The sequence below is a fragment of the Carettochelys insculpta genome, chromosome 2 (assembly GCF_033958435.1).
Source record: "Carettochelys insculpta isolate YL-2023 chromosome 2, ASM3395843v1, whole genome shotgun sequence".
NCBI lineage: Eukaryota > Metazoa > Chordata > Testudines > Carettochelyidae > Carettochelys > Carettochelys insculpta.
In genome coordinates, this window is record NC_134138.1 from 144845580 (window position 1) to 144860988 (window position 15409).

Below are 15409 nucleotides of genomic sequence, written 5' to 3' on the forward strand. Positions count from 1 at the left end.
ACACCCATGCCATTGTTTCCCCCCCGTCCATCAGCATCCTACATAATCAGTTGTAACTTATTTTCTGGCAGTGTTCACTGAGCCTAACAAGCAAAGTGACACTCTACAGCTGTGTCTACAAGTGCATGCTACTTCGAAGTAGCGGCACTAACTTCGAAATAGCGCCCATCACGGCTACATGTGTTGGGCGCTATTTCGAAGTTAACATCGACGTTAGACGGCGAGACATCGAAGCCGCTAACCCCATGAGGGGATGGGAATAGCGCCCTACTTTGACATTCAACGTCGAAGTAGGGACTGTGTAGTTGTTGCGCGTCCCGCAACATCGAAATTGCGGGGTCCTCCACGGCGGCCATCAGCTGAGGGGTTGAGAGACGCTCTCTCCAGCCCCTCAGCTCAATGGTGGCCACATGGAGCGGCCCCTTAAAGGTCCCCACCCCTTCCCTTCCTGTGCAGGAAGCTGAGAGAACGTGCAAGCGGCAGCCCAGACAAGCGGCCAGCCTGCACGTCTCTGAGCGCCACAGACACGCACCCCAGCTGTGATGGCTGCACAGCAGCCCCCCCAGCGCCCCCAGAGGACCCCCCCAAGGGGAGCCAGGGCAGCCAGGGCTCCCAGGCTGGCAGCCAGGCTGGGAAGTGGCAGCGGGGCGCCTCCTGGACGGAGGCCGAGCTTCGTGACCTGCTGGGGCTCTGGAGCGAGGAGGAGGTGCTCCAGGTAATGGGGAGCAAGAGGCGGAACGCGGATGCGTTCGCTCGGCTGGCTGAGGGCCTGGCCGCCCGGGGTCACCCTGCCAGCACTCCGGATCATGTATGCAGTAAAGTGAAGGAGCTGCGGCAGGGTTACGCCCGAGTCCAGGATGCTGCCGGCCGATCTGAGGCCGCCCCCGTCACTTGCCCCTTTTACAGGGAGCTCAGGGACATCCTGGGCCCCCGGCACACCTCCTCCCCTCTGGCCACGCTTGATACCTCTGCTGAGGAGCCCCAGCAGGCCCCGGAGTCAGAGTCCACCCCGGAGGTAAGCCCCGCACCCCGGGGGCCCCCCCTGGAGCCCACCCCTGGGGCACCGGAGCAGGATTCTCCTCTACTGACACCAGCCTGCACATCCTCCTGCCATCCCGGAGCAGCAGCCGGGTGTCCGCCCCCCCGGGTGTCCCCCGACCGTGGGAGTGGACCTACAGGTATGTACCCCCCTGGTGTACACCCCTGGGGTTGAGGGGTGGGGGTAATAGATATGTGGCCAGGGCCCTCCACATGCCCAGATGGCCATGGCCCCAAGGACAGCAGTGCCATGTCCCTCACAGGAGTGCATCAGCCCCTGCCCCCCAGGGATGTCGTGCTGGGGGCGGGGGGAGCGGAACCTCTAGGGTCCCCCGGGAGGAGGGGGTGGGACACCCCGCAGCAGCAGCAGCAGCAGCAGCCGCAGCAGCACCAGCATGTGATGGAGTGGGGGGAGTGCAAATGCGAGACTCAGGCTAGATATAAGCAACCAGCTGAATAGCTCCCAGTGGCTAAGGATGATCCTGGGGCTACAACTGGCAGGTTACACCTCTGCCCTGGACAAAGAGGAGGGAGGAGCCGAGCTGGCTTTGAATCGGGGGCCGCAGGTAGAGGTTAGGGGAAGGGAGAGCTGGAAGGCAGCCAGCCTGAGGAAGGGGAAAGCTACACCCCAGAGGGGCACTCCTCGGGGTCTTCTCCCCCGGATGGGTTGGAAGGACTGTCTCTGACTGCTGTACTGTCACTTCTGGGAGAAACTGGGCATCTGTTGCCTAAGAAACCTCTCCTGTCAGAGACCCTGCTGAGTGAAGTGAGAGTCACTCCCACCGGGGGACGGGGTGCAGTGCAGGGGGACCCTTGAACCCCATCACAGCAGCATCTCCTGGGGACGGGGATGGGGAACCTGCAGCACAGGGGTGGGGGGACAAGGGCCACGGCTCGGGGCCCACACTAACGGCTGTCTCCACTCTTCTTCCCCCCCTCCTGTGTTCCACAGCTGCACCATCGGAAGGACCGGAGAGCGCCGGCGAGGCTTCAGTGGTCCCGGAATCCCCTCCGGGGCCATCGCTCCAGGCCAGCCCCTCAGCGGAGGACCGACCGGCCCCACAGCGGGCAAGACGGCGGACCCAGCACCAGCTGCCGGCGACGGACCCCCAGCTGCTGGCCCTCCACCGCCGGCAGGTGGAGGTCACGGAGCAGCACCTGCGGGTGGAGCAACGCCGCCTCCACCTCCAGGAGCAGGTGCTGGCCTGGCGCCAAGAGGCATGGGGGGCCTACATGGAGACATTCAACCGCATAGCGGACTACCTGGCCCCCCATGCCGCGCCAGCCGCCGCTGCGCCCAACCTGACTGCTCCACCCACCGCGCCACCCGCTGCTCCGCTCGTCGCCACGCCATCCACCGTTGCCCCACCACCCGCCACCAAGGGCCGTTCCGCCGAGGGAGACCTGGGGCCAGCTGACACTCGCCAGCCGTATCTGCCGGTCCACCCGGCCCCCAGCCAGCCCCAGACAGGGCTGCGGCCGAGGCAGGGCTCCCGGCCGCCCACCCCCAGTGCCAGACTATAGGGGCGTGGGGCCCAGGACGTGGCCACACCCCCCCCTTGTATATAGTTGGTATTTATTTATTTATTTGTGCCCCAGTCCCCCCCATGTAAATAGTTCTCCCCTTCCTTGTTATTCCTGGTTTTTTGTTAATATATACGTACACTTTTCATATTTAAGTTAGTTACAAGTTCCTGTATATAGTTTGTATTAGTTAGTTATAGAACAGAGTTGAAAGTAAACCAGTTTGATTTCACAAACAAGTGTCTGCTTTTATTTGTGCAGGAAAAGTGGGGGGGGGGTGCTGTTGGGTGCTCCGTGGTGTGGGTGTAGGGGCAGGGAGTGTTGTGGAGGTTGGGGGAGGGCACAGTGGGGGGGCCTGGCAGCATTCACCCCGCGGCCTCATCGAAGTGGGCCCGCAGGGCATCCCGGACCCGGGTCCCTTTGGGGTCCACCTGGCGACTGGGGGCAGCGGGTCGCTGCATGTCGGCCCTGCCAGCCTCCACAGCCCAGCCCTGAAAAAAGGCCTCCCCCTTGCTCTCCACCAGGTTGTGGAGAGTGCTGCACGCACCCACAATCTGGGGGATGTTGGTGGGGCCCGCATCCAGGCGGGTGAGGAGACATCTCCAGCGCCCTTTGAGGTGGCCAAATGAGCGCTCCACCACCTGGTGCGCGTGGTTCAGGCGCTGGTTGAAGTGCTCCTGGCTGGCAGAGAGATGACCCGTGTATGGGTGCATGAGCCAGGGCCGGAGGGGGTATGCCGCATCTGCGATGACGCAGAGGGGCATGGTGATGTCCCCCACAGGGCTCTCCCTCTGGGGGATGTAGGTCCCCGCCTCCAGCCGGCGGCACAGGCCCGAGTTCCGGAAAACCCGGGCGTCGTGGGTGCTGCCAGGCCAGCCCACATAGATGTCCTGGAAATGGCCCCGGCTGTCCACCAAGGCCTGGAGGACCACTGAGTGGTAGCCCTTCCGGTTTATGTAGCGTCTTCCACTGTGCACCGGGGTGCGGATGGGGATGTGAGTCCCATCCAGAGCCCCGAAGCAACTGGGGAAGCCCAGGGTGGCAAAGCCTGCGATGGTGGCATCTGGGTCCCCCAGCCTCACGAGCCTGTGGAGGAGCATGGCGTTGATGGCGTGCACGACCTGCAGGGGAAGCACATGGGAGAGCACCAATGAGGGGTGAGCAGGGTGTGTGTGGCCCTCTCCTGCCAGGGCCCCCCTGCCCTCCCCTGCCCTGCCCTGCCCAGGCCCCCCTGCCCTGCCAGGGCTGCCTCCCCTCCCTCCCCCTGTGGGTCCTCTTACCTCCATGAGGACAGCCCCGATGGTGGCCTTGCCGATGCCAAACTGCTGTCCCACGGATCGGTAGCTGTCTGGAGTGGCCAGCTTCCAGACAGCGATGCTGACCCATTTCTCCACAGGGAGGGCACGCTGCATGGCAGTGTCCTGGTGCCTGAGTGTGGGGGAGAGCCTCTGGCATAGCTCCATAAATGTCTGCCGGCTCATGCGAAAGTTCCTGAGCCAGCGGTCGTCGTCCCACTCCCCAAGCACCAGCCGCTCCCACCAGTCGGTGCTGGTGGGGTAGCTCCACAGCAGCCGGTGTGTGAGGCGGGGCGGGGGGGGGGGGTCAGGGTGCTGCAGGGTTGGGGGTTGAGTCCTCCTCCCCTGCGGGCCGCTCCTCCTCCTGTGTGGCAAGGAGGTGCTCAGCTGCCTCCCGCATAGCATGGAGCAGGGCGAGCCCTGCTCCTGCAGGGGCGGCTGGGTGGACCTCTGGCTGCTGCTGCTGCTGCTGCTGCTGCTGCTGCTGCTGCTGGGGGTCCATGACTGCGTCGCCCGAGGTCTGCGTGCCTACGGCTCTGCAGACCGCATGCTGTGCAGGCTGAGTGTGTCTGGGAGGTGCCCTTTAAGGGAGTGGCTAGCTGTTGCCCCGGAAGCGCTAGCCCGCCCTGTGACCCTGTCTGCACCTGTGCCTGGCACCCCTATTTCGATGTGCGCTACTTTGGCGTGTAGACGTTCCCTCGCTGCGCCTATTTCGATGTGGTGCTGCGCAACGTTGATGTTCAACATTGACGTTGCCAGCCCTGGAGGACGTGTAGACGTTATTCATCGAAATAGCCTATTTCGATGTCGCCACATCGAAATAGGCTACTTCGATGTAGGCTTCACGTGTAGATGTAGCTTACCAGTGCCGTGCGAAATAAATCCTCTTGTTTGCTTCATACAAGGTGTCCAGACTTTGTTCCAACAGTTTATGAGTCCAATATTAGTCATGCAGCTGATAATGAATCTCTTGTCAGGTGTCACGGGGTGGAGAACTTCATATAAGCTCTTCATTTCAGAAGTGCTCCTTTGTGTCAGACACAGATGCCAGCACAGATCAATGGGGCCTTTGAGATCTGGTTGCAGTTTAGAAGTTTTGCATTGATTTTTCTCGGAATAAAATCTCCAGTTTTGCTTCTCTCACTTCGCTGATGTGTTTGGAGAAAGAGTGACACAATGTTACTCCAGGAAATGTATTTCAACAAGATAAAATAGGCCTCAGAAGCACTCACAATTAATGAACATTGAAGTATCACATAAGACAGATCTTTAAATCTTGGTGACTTAGTTTTAGTACCCTGGTACAGAGATGGGAGAATATATATATAATAGAAAAGAACTAAACTGTACTAGCATTAACCATACAAATTACGCTACATTTATTATTACACAAGACTAAGTAAACTGCAGTGTGCGGAGTAAGTGGGCAGCACGAGGTTTCTGTCTTGCTGCCGTGGGCAGTAAAAACAGATGACCCTACTCTAAACTTTATGCCTGCAGTGTCTGCCCAATTGTCTGGCACACGTTGCAAACTGGACAGTGCAGTGTGGCGAAGTGGCTTGTTAGAGCTGCACACGTAGAGCTTGCTGGGACAAGCGCGTGATGGCAGTGGCAGAGGTGACTCCTCCTGAGGCTTGCTCGGGGCTGTGAGACAGCTTGTTCAGGGCGGCTCGCGCAGGGCAGCTTGGGGTGATGGAGCAGTGCATGTGGTGTGGCTCTGGTGAGTCACTGGCAGTTTGCGTGCAGGTGTGTGTGTGTGTGTGTGTGTGTGTGTGTGTTTGCGCCTGGCTGTCGGCGGGGGAGTTAGGAGGGGCTAGGATGCCTGGTTGGTGCGGGTGCCTAGCTTGGGGGTGAGGGTGCAGTGATTGTTAAATCTCTTTTGGACACCACTTCTGTAAGAAATTGGGTCGGGGCATGAGCCTCCAAAGACGATGATCCCTGTCTCCCCATGCAATGGCATAAAGCAGTGGTGTCCAAAAGAAATACAACAATACAATCACTCAGCCCCCCCCGCCCCGCCCCCCGCCCCAGGCCAGGTGTCACCCTAGGAGCTAGGCACCCTTCCCCCTCCAGCCAGGCACCCTACTCCCTCAGCCCTCACTACCCAGGCACTTTTCCTTCCTCACGCAAACTGCTGGTGACTCGCCAGAGCCACACCACACGAGCTGCCCCACCACCCTGAGCTGCACCACCAAGTGAGCCACCCTGAGCCACCCACACAAGCTGTCCCACAGCCCCGACCGAGCCACAGAAGGAGCTTCCTCCAGTGCTACTGCCACACACTTGTTCACCCCCTGCTTATTTCATATCTGACACTTTGAATTGAATTAGTGTCAATACTTCCTTTAAAAGACTATCACCTCTCATTTGTAATGCAGGGTAATAATTCCTTACACTGATATAGAAAATTACCAGTTGCTCAATGGACTACATAATTCTGTCTAAAACAGTACTGCTTTGCATTAGCAAGCAAAGAAAGCAGCACAGGATGGTATCAATGAACCCTTTTAAAATCTGTATTTACCGAGATGAGGCTGCATGCCTTCCCTAAGGTAGAGTATTACTCCCCAGGTGGTCAGCCTTTACCTTAACTGCTATTACTGCATCTGTTCTGTGGATCAACTCCTTTCTTAGAGAACTGTTAGAAAGATTTCTTACTGTTTCTACTAACTTTTGAAACATTTAAGTTCTAGGTAAGTGTCAAGTATTTCCTAATCTTCAGTTTCCATGGCAATTAATCTAGCAATTTTTCAAGAACTAAATAGAATGATTGCATTGAGGGGCGGGGGAAGGAAGAGACATTGCTCACCTTGTGGGGTAACTGAGGGTGTTTGAGATGGTTGTCCCACGGTTAGAGATTTACAGTAACAGTTCCCTTGGTGGTCTGCGGGTGCACAGCAACCTATGTGCATTGCATGACAGCTACTTTGAATGTGCAGCTCACCTGCCACTCTGTCCTTCTCTGCCTGGCTGAAATAGACAAACCAAAGCCGAGGGGATGAGGGGTGGGAGGTTGAGCACCCACAAGGACAACCATCTCAAAGAACCTCAGTTACTGCACAAGGTGAGTATCCCTCTTCTCCCTTCAGGAGCATCCCCGAGAGTGCTCTACCTAGGCGACTACGGGGCAATTTCCACTGAAAGTGGAAGGAGGGAGCTTCAGCAAAAGAGAGCACAGCGTGACCAAACTGAATGCCCACAGCATATTTTTCTATAGCATCATGCTGTGTAAAGGAGTGCAAAGAAGCCCAGGTGGCTGCCCTGCAAATGTCAGTAATAGGAAGATTATGAAAGAATGCTGCTGATGCTGACATTGCCCTTGTTGAATGAGTACGAATGCCCTGAGACGGTTGTTTGCTTTGCATTTGATACAACAAGCATATACGGTCAGACATCCATTTAGAAAGTCTCTGCTTGGAGATAGGTAAACCTCTGGATCTTTTAGCAGTTGATACAAAGAGCATGTTCTTCTTTCAGAAGGGATGCATCCGGGCTCTGTGAACATCCAAGGAATGAAATTTTATGTCTGATTTTTTTCAGGCATAAACAGCTGCCAACAAAGCACGAGGGGGAGGTTCGCCACCAAAACCACATTTACGCAGCTTCTTTTGTGCTGGAGGTGAGCCAGTGAGTGAATATGCAAATGAGTGTCCATTTGCATTTCCGAGACCACCCATTTGCATACTGCTGCCAGCGGTTTGCATCGGTGTAACTATAGCCATAAGGCTTTGGCCAATTTGTGATACTGCAATTTATAAACTGTAAGCAGCCACATTTGAAGTGGTCTCATATGGAGTCAGGCATGTAGGATCACTAGCATTGCTGTTGCCATGTGCCCCAGAAGTTGCAAACATATCATGACTGTGGATTGTGGGGTGTTCTGGATCTGCACGACTAGGTCTGTGATCAAATGAGCCCTTTATAGGAGCAAAAACTCTGGGGCTGTGGTGCAGTCCATGAAGGCTCCTATGAATGCCAGTTTCTGTGTAGGAATTAAACTGAGCCTTTTGAGGTTTAAGAGGAGACCCAGGTGAGACAATAGGTGCATAGAAGTAGAAATTGCATGCTGAGGAGGGTCCTTTCAAGAGTCCGTCATCTAGATGTAGAAATATAGTTATTCCCTGTTTGTGCAGATGAGTAGTTACCACTGCAAGGAGCTTCAAAAATAACCAAGGAGCTGTAGGGAAGCCAAGAATAATGAAACACAGAAATCGCTCATGACCAGGATGTATTGATACATGGAAAGATGCCTCTTGGAAGTTGAGGGTAGCTAGCCAATCTCCCTTCTCTTCAGGGAAGTAATTATTGTGGCGAGGGTAACCATCTTGAAGCAACACATGCAAATATAACTGGTGAGATTGCACAGGTCAAGAATAGGTCTCCTTCCTCCCATCTTTTTTGGGTGGGAGGAAGTACTAGGAGTAGAAGCCCTTCCCTACATGTTCTAGTGGAACCGGCTCTATGGCTTCCAAGTGAAGTAGAGGGCATATTTCTGTGGTGATAGCTTCCTCATGTCATGGGTCCCTGAAGAGGTACAGGTGTGAACACGGAAGGGGATGAAATAGCCCATATGAACAATTTCTAGCACCCATCAATATGTAGAAATGTTGGCCCATGCTTTTGCGAATTGTTGCAAGCTGTTGATGAAGGTATGATGAGGCTGCCCTGAGGATTTTGAGGCCAAGCTTCCTTTGACCAACACTTCAAAAGGATTTTCTAGAAGTGGAGGGTCAGGAAATAGAAGGGTAGTGGAATTTGGCTTTTTGTGCACGGAATGCTTAGAGCCAGCCTTAGTATGGGCTGCAGCACCTTGGGTCACCTCAGTCCCAGCAGAGCTCAGAACCTCACAGTCCAGTGATATGTCAGATTCTGTTACTGGGGAAGATTTATTTTTATGAGACTGCTTCCTATGAGGTGATTGGTCCCTTAAGTCTAACGGCCTTTTGGCTGCTGAGGAACTTCTAGACAGAGGTGAAGACTCATTGGCTGGGTCTACACTTGCCCCAAGCTTTGAAGGGGAAATGGTAATCAGGGTCATGGGAGATTACTAATGAAGTGCTGTGATGAATACACAGCACTTATTTAGGCTAATGTTCCCCTGCGGCAACTTTGAAGAGTCATACTTCAAAGTGCGGGCATGCATATAGACACAGGCACTTTGAAGTGTCTGCACTACTTCCAAGTCCCTCTACTCCTCAAAGTTTGATGCTTTGAAGTTGCTGCAGAGGAAATTTAGCCTAATGAAGTGCTGTGTATTCACTGCAGCACTTCATTAGTAATCTCCTGTGGCCCTGATTACCATGCCCCCTTCAAAGTTGGGGGCAAGTGTAGACAAGCCCAATGAGTGGTACCAGTGGTTCCGATGTAGCCCTAATAGAAGGCTTTAGGGGTGAGGAGGAATGCTCAAGATGTGATATGGGCTTCACAGAGTTTTCAGTGAGGAAAAGTTTTACTTGGAGCTCTCTAGCCTTCCTCGTTCTAGCTGTGAGCTTCCTACAGTGGGGACGCTTAGAGGGACAGTGTCCTTCTCCCAAGCACTTCACCCATTGAGAATGTCCATCAGAAGCTGAAATGGACATTCTGCGTGTCATGCACCTTTTAAAACCTTGTGATCCAGGCATAGTGCTGAACAATATACCTGAGGAAAAACTTTTTTAAAAGCTGTAGAATAACAAGAACTCTAAACTAGACTATAACAATAACTATTAAAACTAGTGAACTAACTGTGAGGAAATGGTAATTCGAGGGAACGATGTGGATTCCGATCAGTGTCAACAGCAGCAGAGAAGGAACTGTGGGATTGGTGGGCTGCACTTGTACAGTAGCCATCGCGCTTGGCACACGCTGAGTAGTCACCACATGCTCACAGCCCACCAAGGGAACTGATACCATAAATCACTGACTGGTGCACATCAGTTCCATAATATGTAGGTCAGGGGGTGGCAACCAAAATAGCTAGAAAAGCCATTTTTTTCTAGTTTGGCAAAAAATTCAATAATTCAAGAACCACAATGCATATGAATGTGAGACGGTCCTGAATGAATAACACGAAACCATATTTTTGTATCCCCTGTTTTAAAAACAGCACACACAATGCTTTCTAATGTGATACATGTTCACTGCAGGATGTTCATGAACTTTTTACGTATTCTATTTCCTCTCACTTTACTTGTGTGTTTGTACCACTGTCTTAATGGCTTTCACTCCTGAACCTTCTCTCTCTCTGGAGGGGGAAGTTATCCAACACTTTGAGATCACATATTGTTTGCTGTTTAGATATAAGTTGTTCATTTGGGGGTTTTTAACTATTCACTGTTTATTGAAAATAATCAGAAGGTTTATTTTTCTTTTTAGTTTGTTTTTGGGGTTTTGTTTTGTTTTGTTTTGGGTCTTTTTTTTTTTGACTTTGCAATTATAGCATTGGGAGCCACAAAGAAGTCCTTAAAGGGCTGCGTGTGGCTCTGGAGCCACAAGTTGCAGACCCCGATCTAGGTGGAGCACCCTCAGGGACTTTCCTTCAAGAAGACTACAGAATTCTCCTTGAGAATTTAGGCTAGATGTTTGTGTAGCCATTAGCACATGGCTCTGAGACACATTGAAGGGAAAAGCAGGTTCCCTCTTGCAGGCAGAGCTGTGGTCTTTGACAGTAGCAGTGGCAGCCAGAGAGCAGGTAATGGTCATTTTGTGGTCATTTTGTGATCAGTAACGTGGCCAGGCAGGGTCTGGTTTCAGAAGCTCTTGTACCATCGACTTTTACTCTTGGCCCATCAAAGAAATGACCATTTTAGGCTACCGCCAAATCCAGCTCCTCCAGAAGACTAAACTGAAATCTTTCCTTCCTGCCTTGGGCTGTATTGAGCTTGGCCATGAGGTGGGGGGGTTGCAATTACAGGCATGTTCTTCTTCTTCATTGTGAACTAGCCTACATTTTATGGACTTATTTCCTTCTAAAAATCAAAAGAACAAAATATTAGTCAAATGAACTCGTCTCAGGCCTGTTCATGTGAGACCTGTTCATGCACTTTCTTACATCACCAGTTCTAATGGATGAAAGTAAATTGACACAATTGATACAAGCAAAGAGTAAATCTTGAAGGGTTCAGAAGTCCAATACCAATGAATATCCAGGGATTTAGAGAAAGACACAAAGCTTATTTCCACATACTGGTTTTCAAAATCTTCAAAAATAAGTTGGTTTTGCTTCATTTCATTAAAAAAAATTATGAGCAGCTTTCTTAGGCACCAAACACTGCAGAAGAGAATGTACAAAAACCCTACACAAAATTCACTTCCATTTGGATCAGTTCTTTATTGGATAAATGGACTGTGAGGTGGACAGAAAGCTGGCTAGACTTCTGGACTCAATGTCTCTATGGCCATGTCTACACGTGCACGCTACTTCGAAGTAGCGGCACAAACTTCGAAATAGCGCCCGTCGCGGCTACACGCATCGGGCGCTATTTTGAAGTTAACTTCGACGTTAGGCGGCGAGACGTTGAAGTCACTAACCCCATGAGGGGATGGGAATAGCGCCCTACTTTGAGGTTCAACGTCGAAGTAGGGACCGTGTAGTCGTTGCACGTCCCGCAACGTCGAAATTGCGGGGTCCTCCATGGCGGCCATCAGCTGAGGGGTTGAGAGATGCTCTCTCCAGCCCCTCAGCTCAATGCTGGCCGCGTGGAGCGGCCCCTTAAAGATCCCCTCCCCCTCCCTTCCTCTGCAGGAAGCTGAGGGATCTTGCAGGCGGCAGCCCACACATGCAGCCAGCCTGCACGTCCCTCAGCCACCCACCCAACTGCGATGGCTGCCCGGCAGCCCCCCCAGCGCCCCCAGGGGACCCCCCGCAAGGGGAGCCAGGGCAGCCAGCCCAGCCAGAAGGGCAGCCAGGCTGGCAAGTGGCAGCGGGGCCCCTCCTGGACGGAAGCCGAGCTGCGGGACCTGCTGGGGCTCTGGAGCGAGGAGGAGGTGCTCCAGGTAATGGGAAGCAAGAGGCGGAACGCAGATGCGTTCGCTCAGCTGGCCGACGGCCTGGCTGCCCAGGGTCGCCCTGCCTGCACTCCTGATCACGTCAGGAGTAAGGTTAAGGAGCTACGGCAGGGTTACTCCCGGGCCCGGGATGCGGCCAGCCGATCTGGGGCCGCCCCCGTCACTTGCCCTTTTTACAGGGAGCTCAGGGACATCCTGGGCCCCCGGCACACCTCCTCCCCTCCAGCCACCCTTGACACCTCGGCTGACGAGCCCCAGCAGGCCCTGCAGCCGGAGTCCGCCCCGGAGGTAAGCCCTGCACCCCGGGCCCCCCCCCCCCCGGAGGCCCCCCCCGGGACATGGCGGCAGGAGGAGGAGGAGGAGGGGGGGGGGGCTCCTCCTCTGCAGAATCCGGGCTGCAGATCCTCCTCCTGCCATCCCGGAGCAGCAGCAGGGCCTCCGCCCCCCGGGGATCTCCGGACCGTGGGAGCGGACTGACAGGTAGGTACCCCCCTCTGGTGTACACCCCTGGGCTTAATGGGCAGGGGGTAATAGATATGTGTCCAGGGTCCCCCACATGCTCACATGGCCATGGCCCCAAGGACAGCAGGGCCATGGCCCTCACAGCACTGCATCAGCCCCTGCCCCCACCACACCCCGCACGACAGTGCCATGCCCCATCCCCGGGCCACGGGGGAGCGGAACCTCGAGGGGCCCCCGGGAGGAGGGGGTGGGACACCCCGCAGCAGCAGCATGTGATGGAGTGGGGGGGAGTGCAAAAGGGAGACTCAGGCTACATATGAGCAACAAGAGCCGAATAGCTCCCAGGGGCAAAGGATGATCGTGGGGCTACAGCTGGCAGGTGACACCTCTGCCCTGAACAAACAGGAGGGAGGAGCCGAGCTGGCTTGGAATTGTGGGGGGAGGGCGGGGGCCACAGGTAGAGGCTAGGGGAAGGGAGAGCTGGAAGGCAGCCAGCCTGAGGAGGGGGAAAGCTGCATCCCAGAGGGGCACCCCTTGGGGTCTTCTCCCCACGACGGGTTGGAAGGACTGTCTCTTCCGACAGCTGGTGCTGTCACTTCTGGGAGAAACTGGGCATCTGTGGCCTAAGAAACCTCTCCTGCTCTCAGACCCTGCGGGGTGAAGTGAGAGTCGCTCCCACCAGGGGACGGGGTGCAGGGCAGGGGGACCCCTGAACCCCATCCATCACAGCAGCATCTCCTGGGGACAGGGATGGGGAACCTGCAGCACAGGGATGGGGGGACAAAGGCCATGGCTCGGGGCCCACACTAACGCCTGTCTCCATTCTTCTTCCCCACCTCCTCTCCTGTGTCCCGCACCTGCACCCTCAGAAGGACCGGAAGAGATGGTGATAGGTCCTGCTGTGAGTGCATGGGACTGGACTCAAAGACCTTTCAAGGTTCCTTCCAGTTCTAGGATTCGGTGATCTTTCAAATAGCCATATTATAGAAGTTCTTTTTAGTTTTCATAACCTCTAAATATCTTGTTTGCTCGAATACAGCCTGTCTGAGGTAATGTACTTCACTCCAGACTTGTGACAAGTTCTATTAAACATTATGGAAACAAACTTTCCAGAAACAAGAGTAGAATACAATACAATCAGCACACTCTACAAAATCCTAGAGTAGGGTTTCCCAAACTTCATATAGTTGTGACCTGGTTTTTTACCAGTACCATTTTTTCAAGTCCAAAAATATAAATGCATATAAAAATAATGAAAGATGAAAAATTTTCACTGTTTATTATTCATTCAAAATAATAATAGTACATAGAGATCATTTGTATATTTTCTAAAGACAGATTTTTTTTTTTTTGCCAAGGACCAGTACTGGGCTGCGGACCACGCTTTGGGAAAGGCTGTCTTAGAGTATTAATATGACAGTCCCAGTCATAGCTGCTCTATATTTTGATTCCCAGTTGCATTTACAACAATGTCTGTTCTTTTAGAAATTGTAAGTACACAACTTCAGCTATTTTATTCCCCCATTCTATTTTGGGATCATTCTCATGAGACGGGATTTACATAATGTGGTGATTTCTCGTCTTATTACAATTATTTAATTGCACCTCCTACAATTAGTGTAACCATTTCAACATTACATCCTGTTTATTTCTCACAAGTAGCTAAGATCTTGAAATAAGAGAACAATAATACTCTGGCAGTCCACTTATTTACAGAACACCGAAAAGGTCAACACAATAAGTGCACTATAAAACAGTCTTTCATTTACGAGATAAATTTTCTGCTAGAGAACCTTCAATGCTGTGTTTAGACACAGCCAATGCTTTCATTAGAAGAAAATATAAGAATCAAATATCAATACAACATTACAAGTTACTGTAATTTTATTTCTGATATTCTCTGTATATTATATATTTTAAAGCTTATTTTGATCTTGATCATGTCCCATGCCTTATACTGCATTCCCTTTCTTTAAATAGTTATTGGTATTTGCCTTCTAATGAATTCAGCCTCTGTGATATTTTAAGAATAGCATCAGACATGTCAACTGTTTTCAGTTTCCAATGAGTAAGTTAGCAGCACATAACTTTGAAGTTATTTTACTTGCTTATTTTCAGGATAAATGTTCACAGTGCTCTCATTTTGTATTTTCTTTTTTAACTCACACTAATTCAGCCAAAAGCTACTACATTTTGTATGAGTGTTGATGCAGAATTGCAAGTTTCAACAGATGTGCTTTAAAGGCTGACCAATCCTAAATATAATCACACAATAATGAACATACATTAACACTGGAATAAACTGAACCTTCAAAGAATTAGGGCAATGTCAGTCCTCCAAGTTTTTCCCTTTTGTTTTAATATGCTAGGTTTCCTATATCTGATGGAAACCTTTCATTCAAATAGGGGATGAGAATATGTAATGCAAAATTCTCATTTCTGCAGCACAATTCTGACCCTTTTTGTCTGCAAATGCATGAATAAATTATGCACTATTTTCTCAGCTAAATGGTTTTTAAGAGCTCCAGTGTTATCTTTAATCCTGATTGAATAGAGAAGTGCTGTTTATATACTTATCCGTTTATGAAACCTATATCTAATGAAACACTAATGTAGTCTACATCATGCACAGGGCCTGACCATGCATTCTTGTGCTCACAAAACAGCATTTTTTGCTTGCAGTATTGCTACCTAAGTGTCTGTTGGCTTAGTAAAAAGCCAAGAACAATTCTCAAAATATAATTTAATTTGAAACAAATATCTTCATTGGTATTTAATTACAAGCACCACCTTTTTCACTGGTGAAGCATAACTCCAAAACAAGCTCAGAGGTCTTTCACTGTGCAAAAGTAGAACTGGTTGCCATAGCAACTGGCACACCGCCCTCTATTTCTTCCAAATAAATGACGTATTACAATGCAGCTGCAGTATGAGTGGGTTCTACTTCTGCTAATACAAAACACAGCTATGCACCTACTGTTACGATCTTGACTAAACTACACTACAGCTATCTCTCGACAGATGTCACTGTCAGAAGAAATTTCCCAATAAAACTTTTGTCGACAGAGTGCGGCCACATACAAAAGCCAATCAGAAGAGCGCTC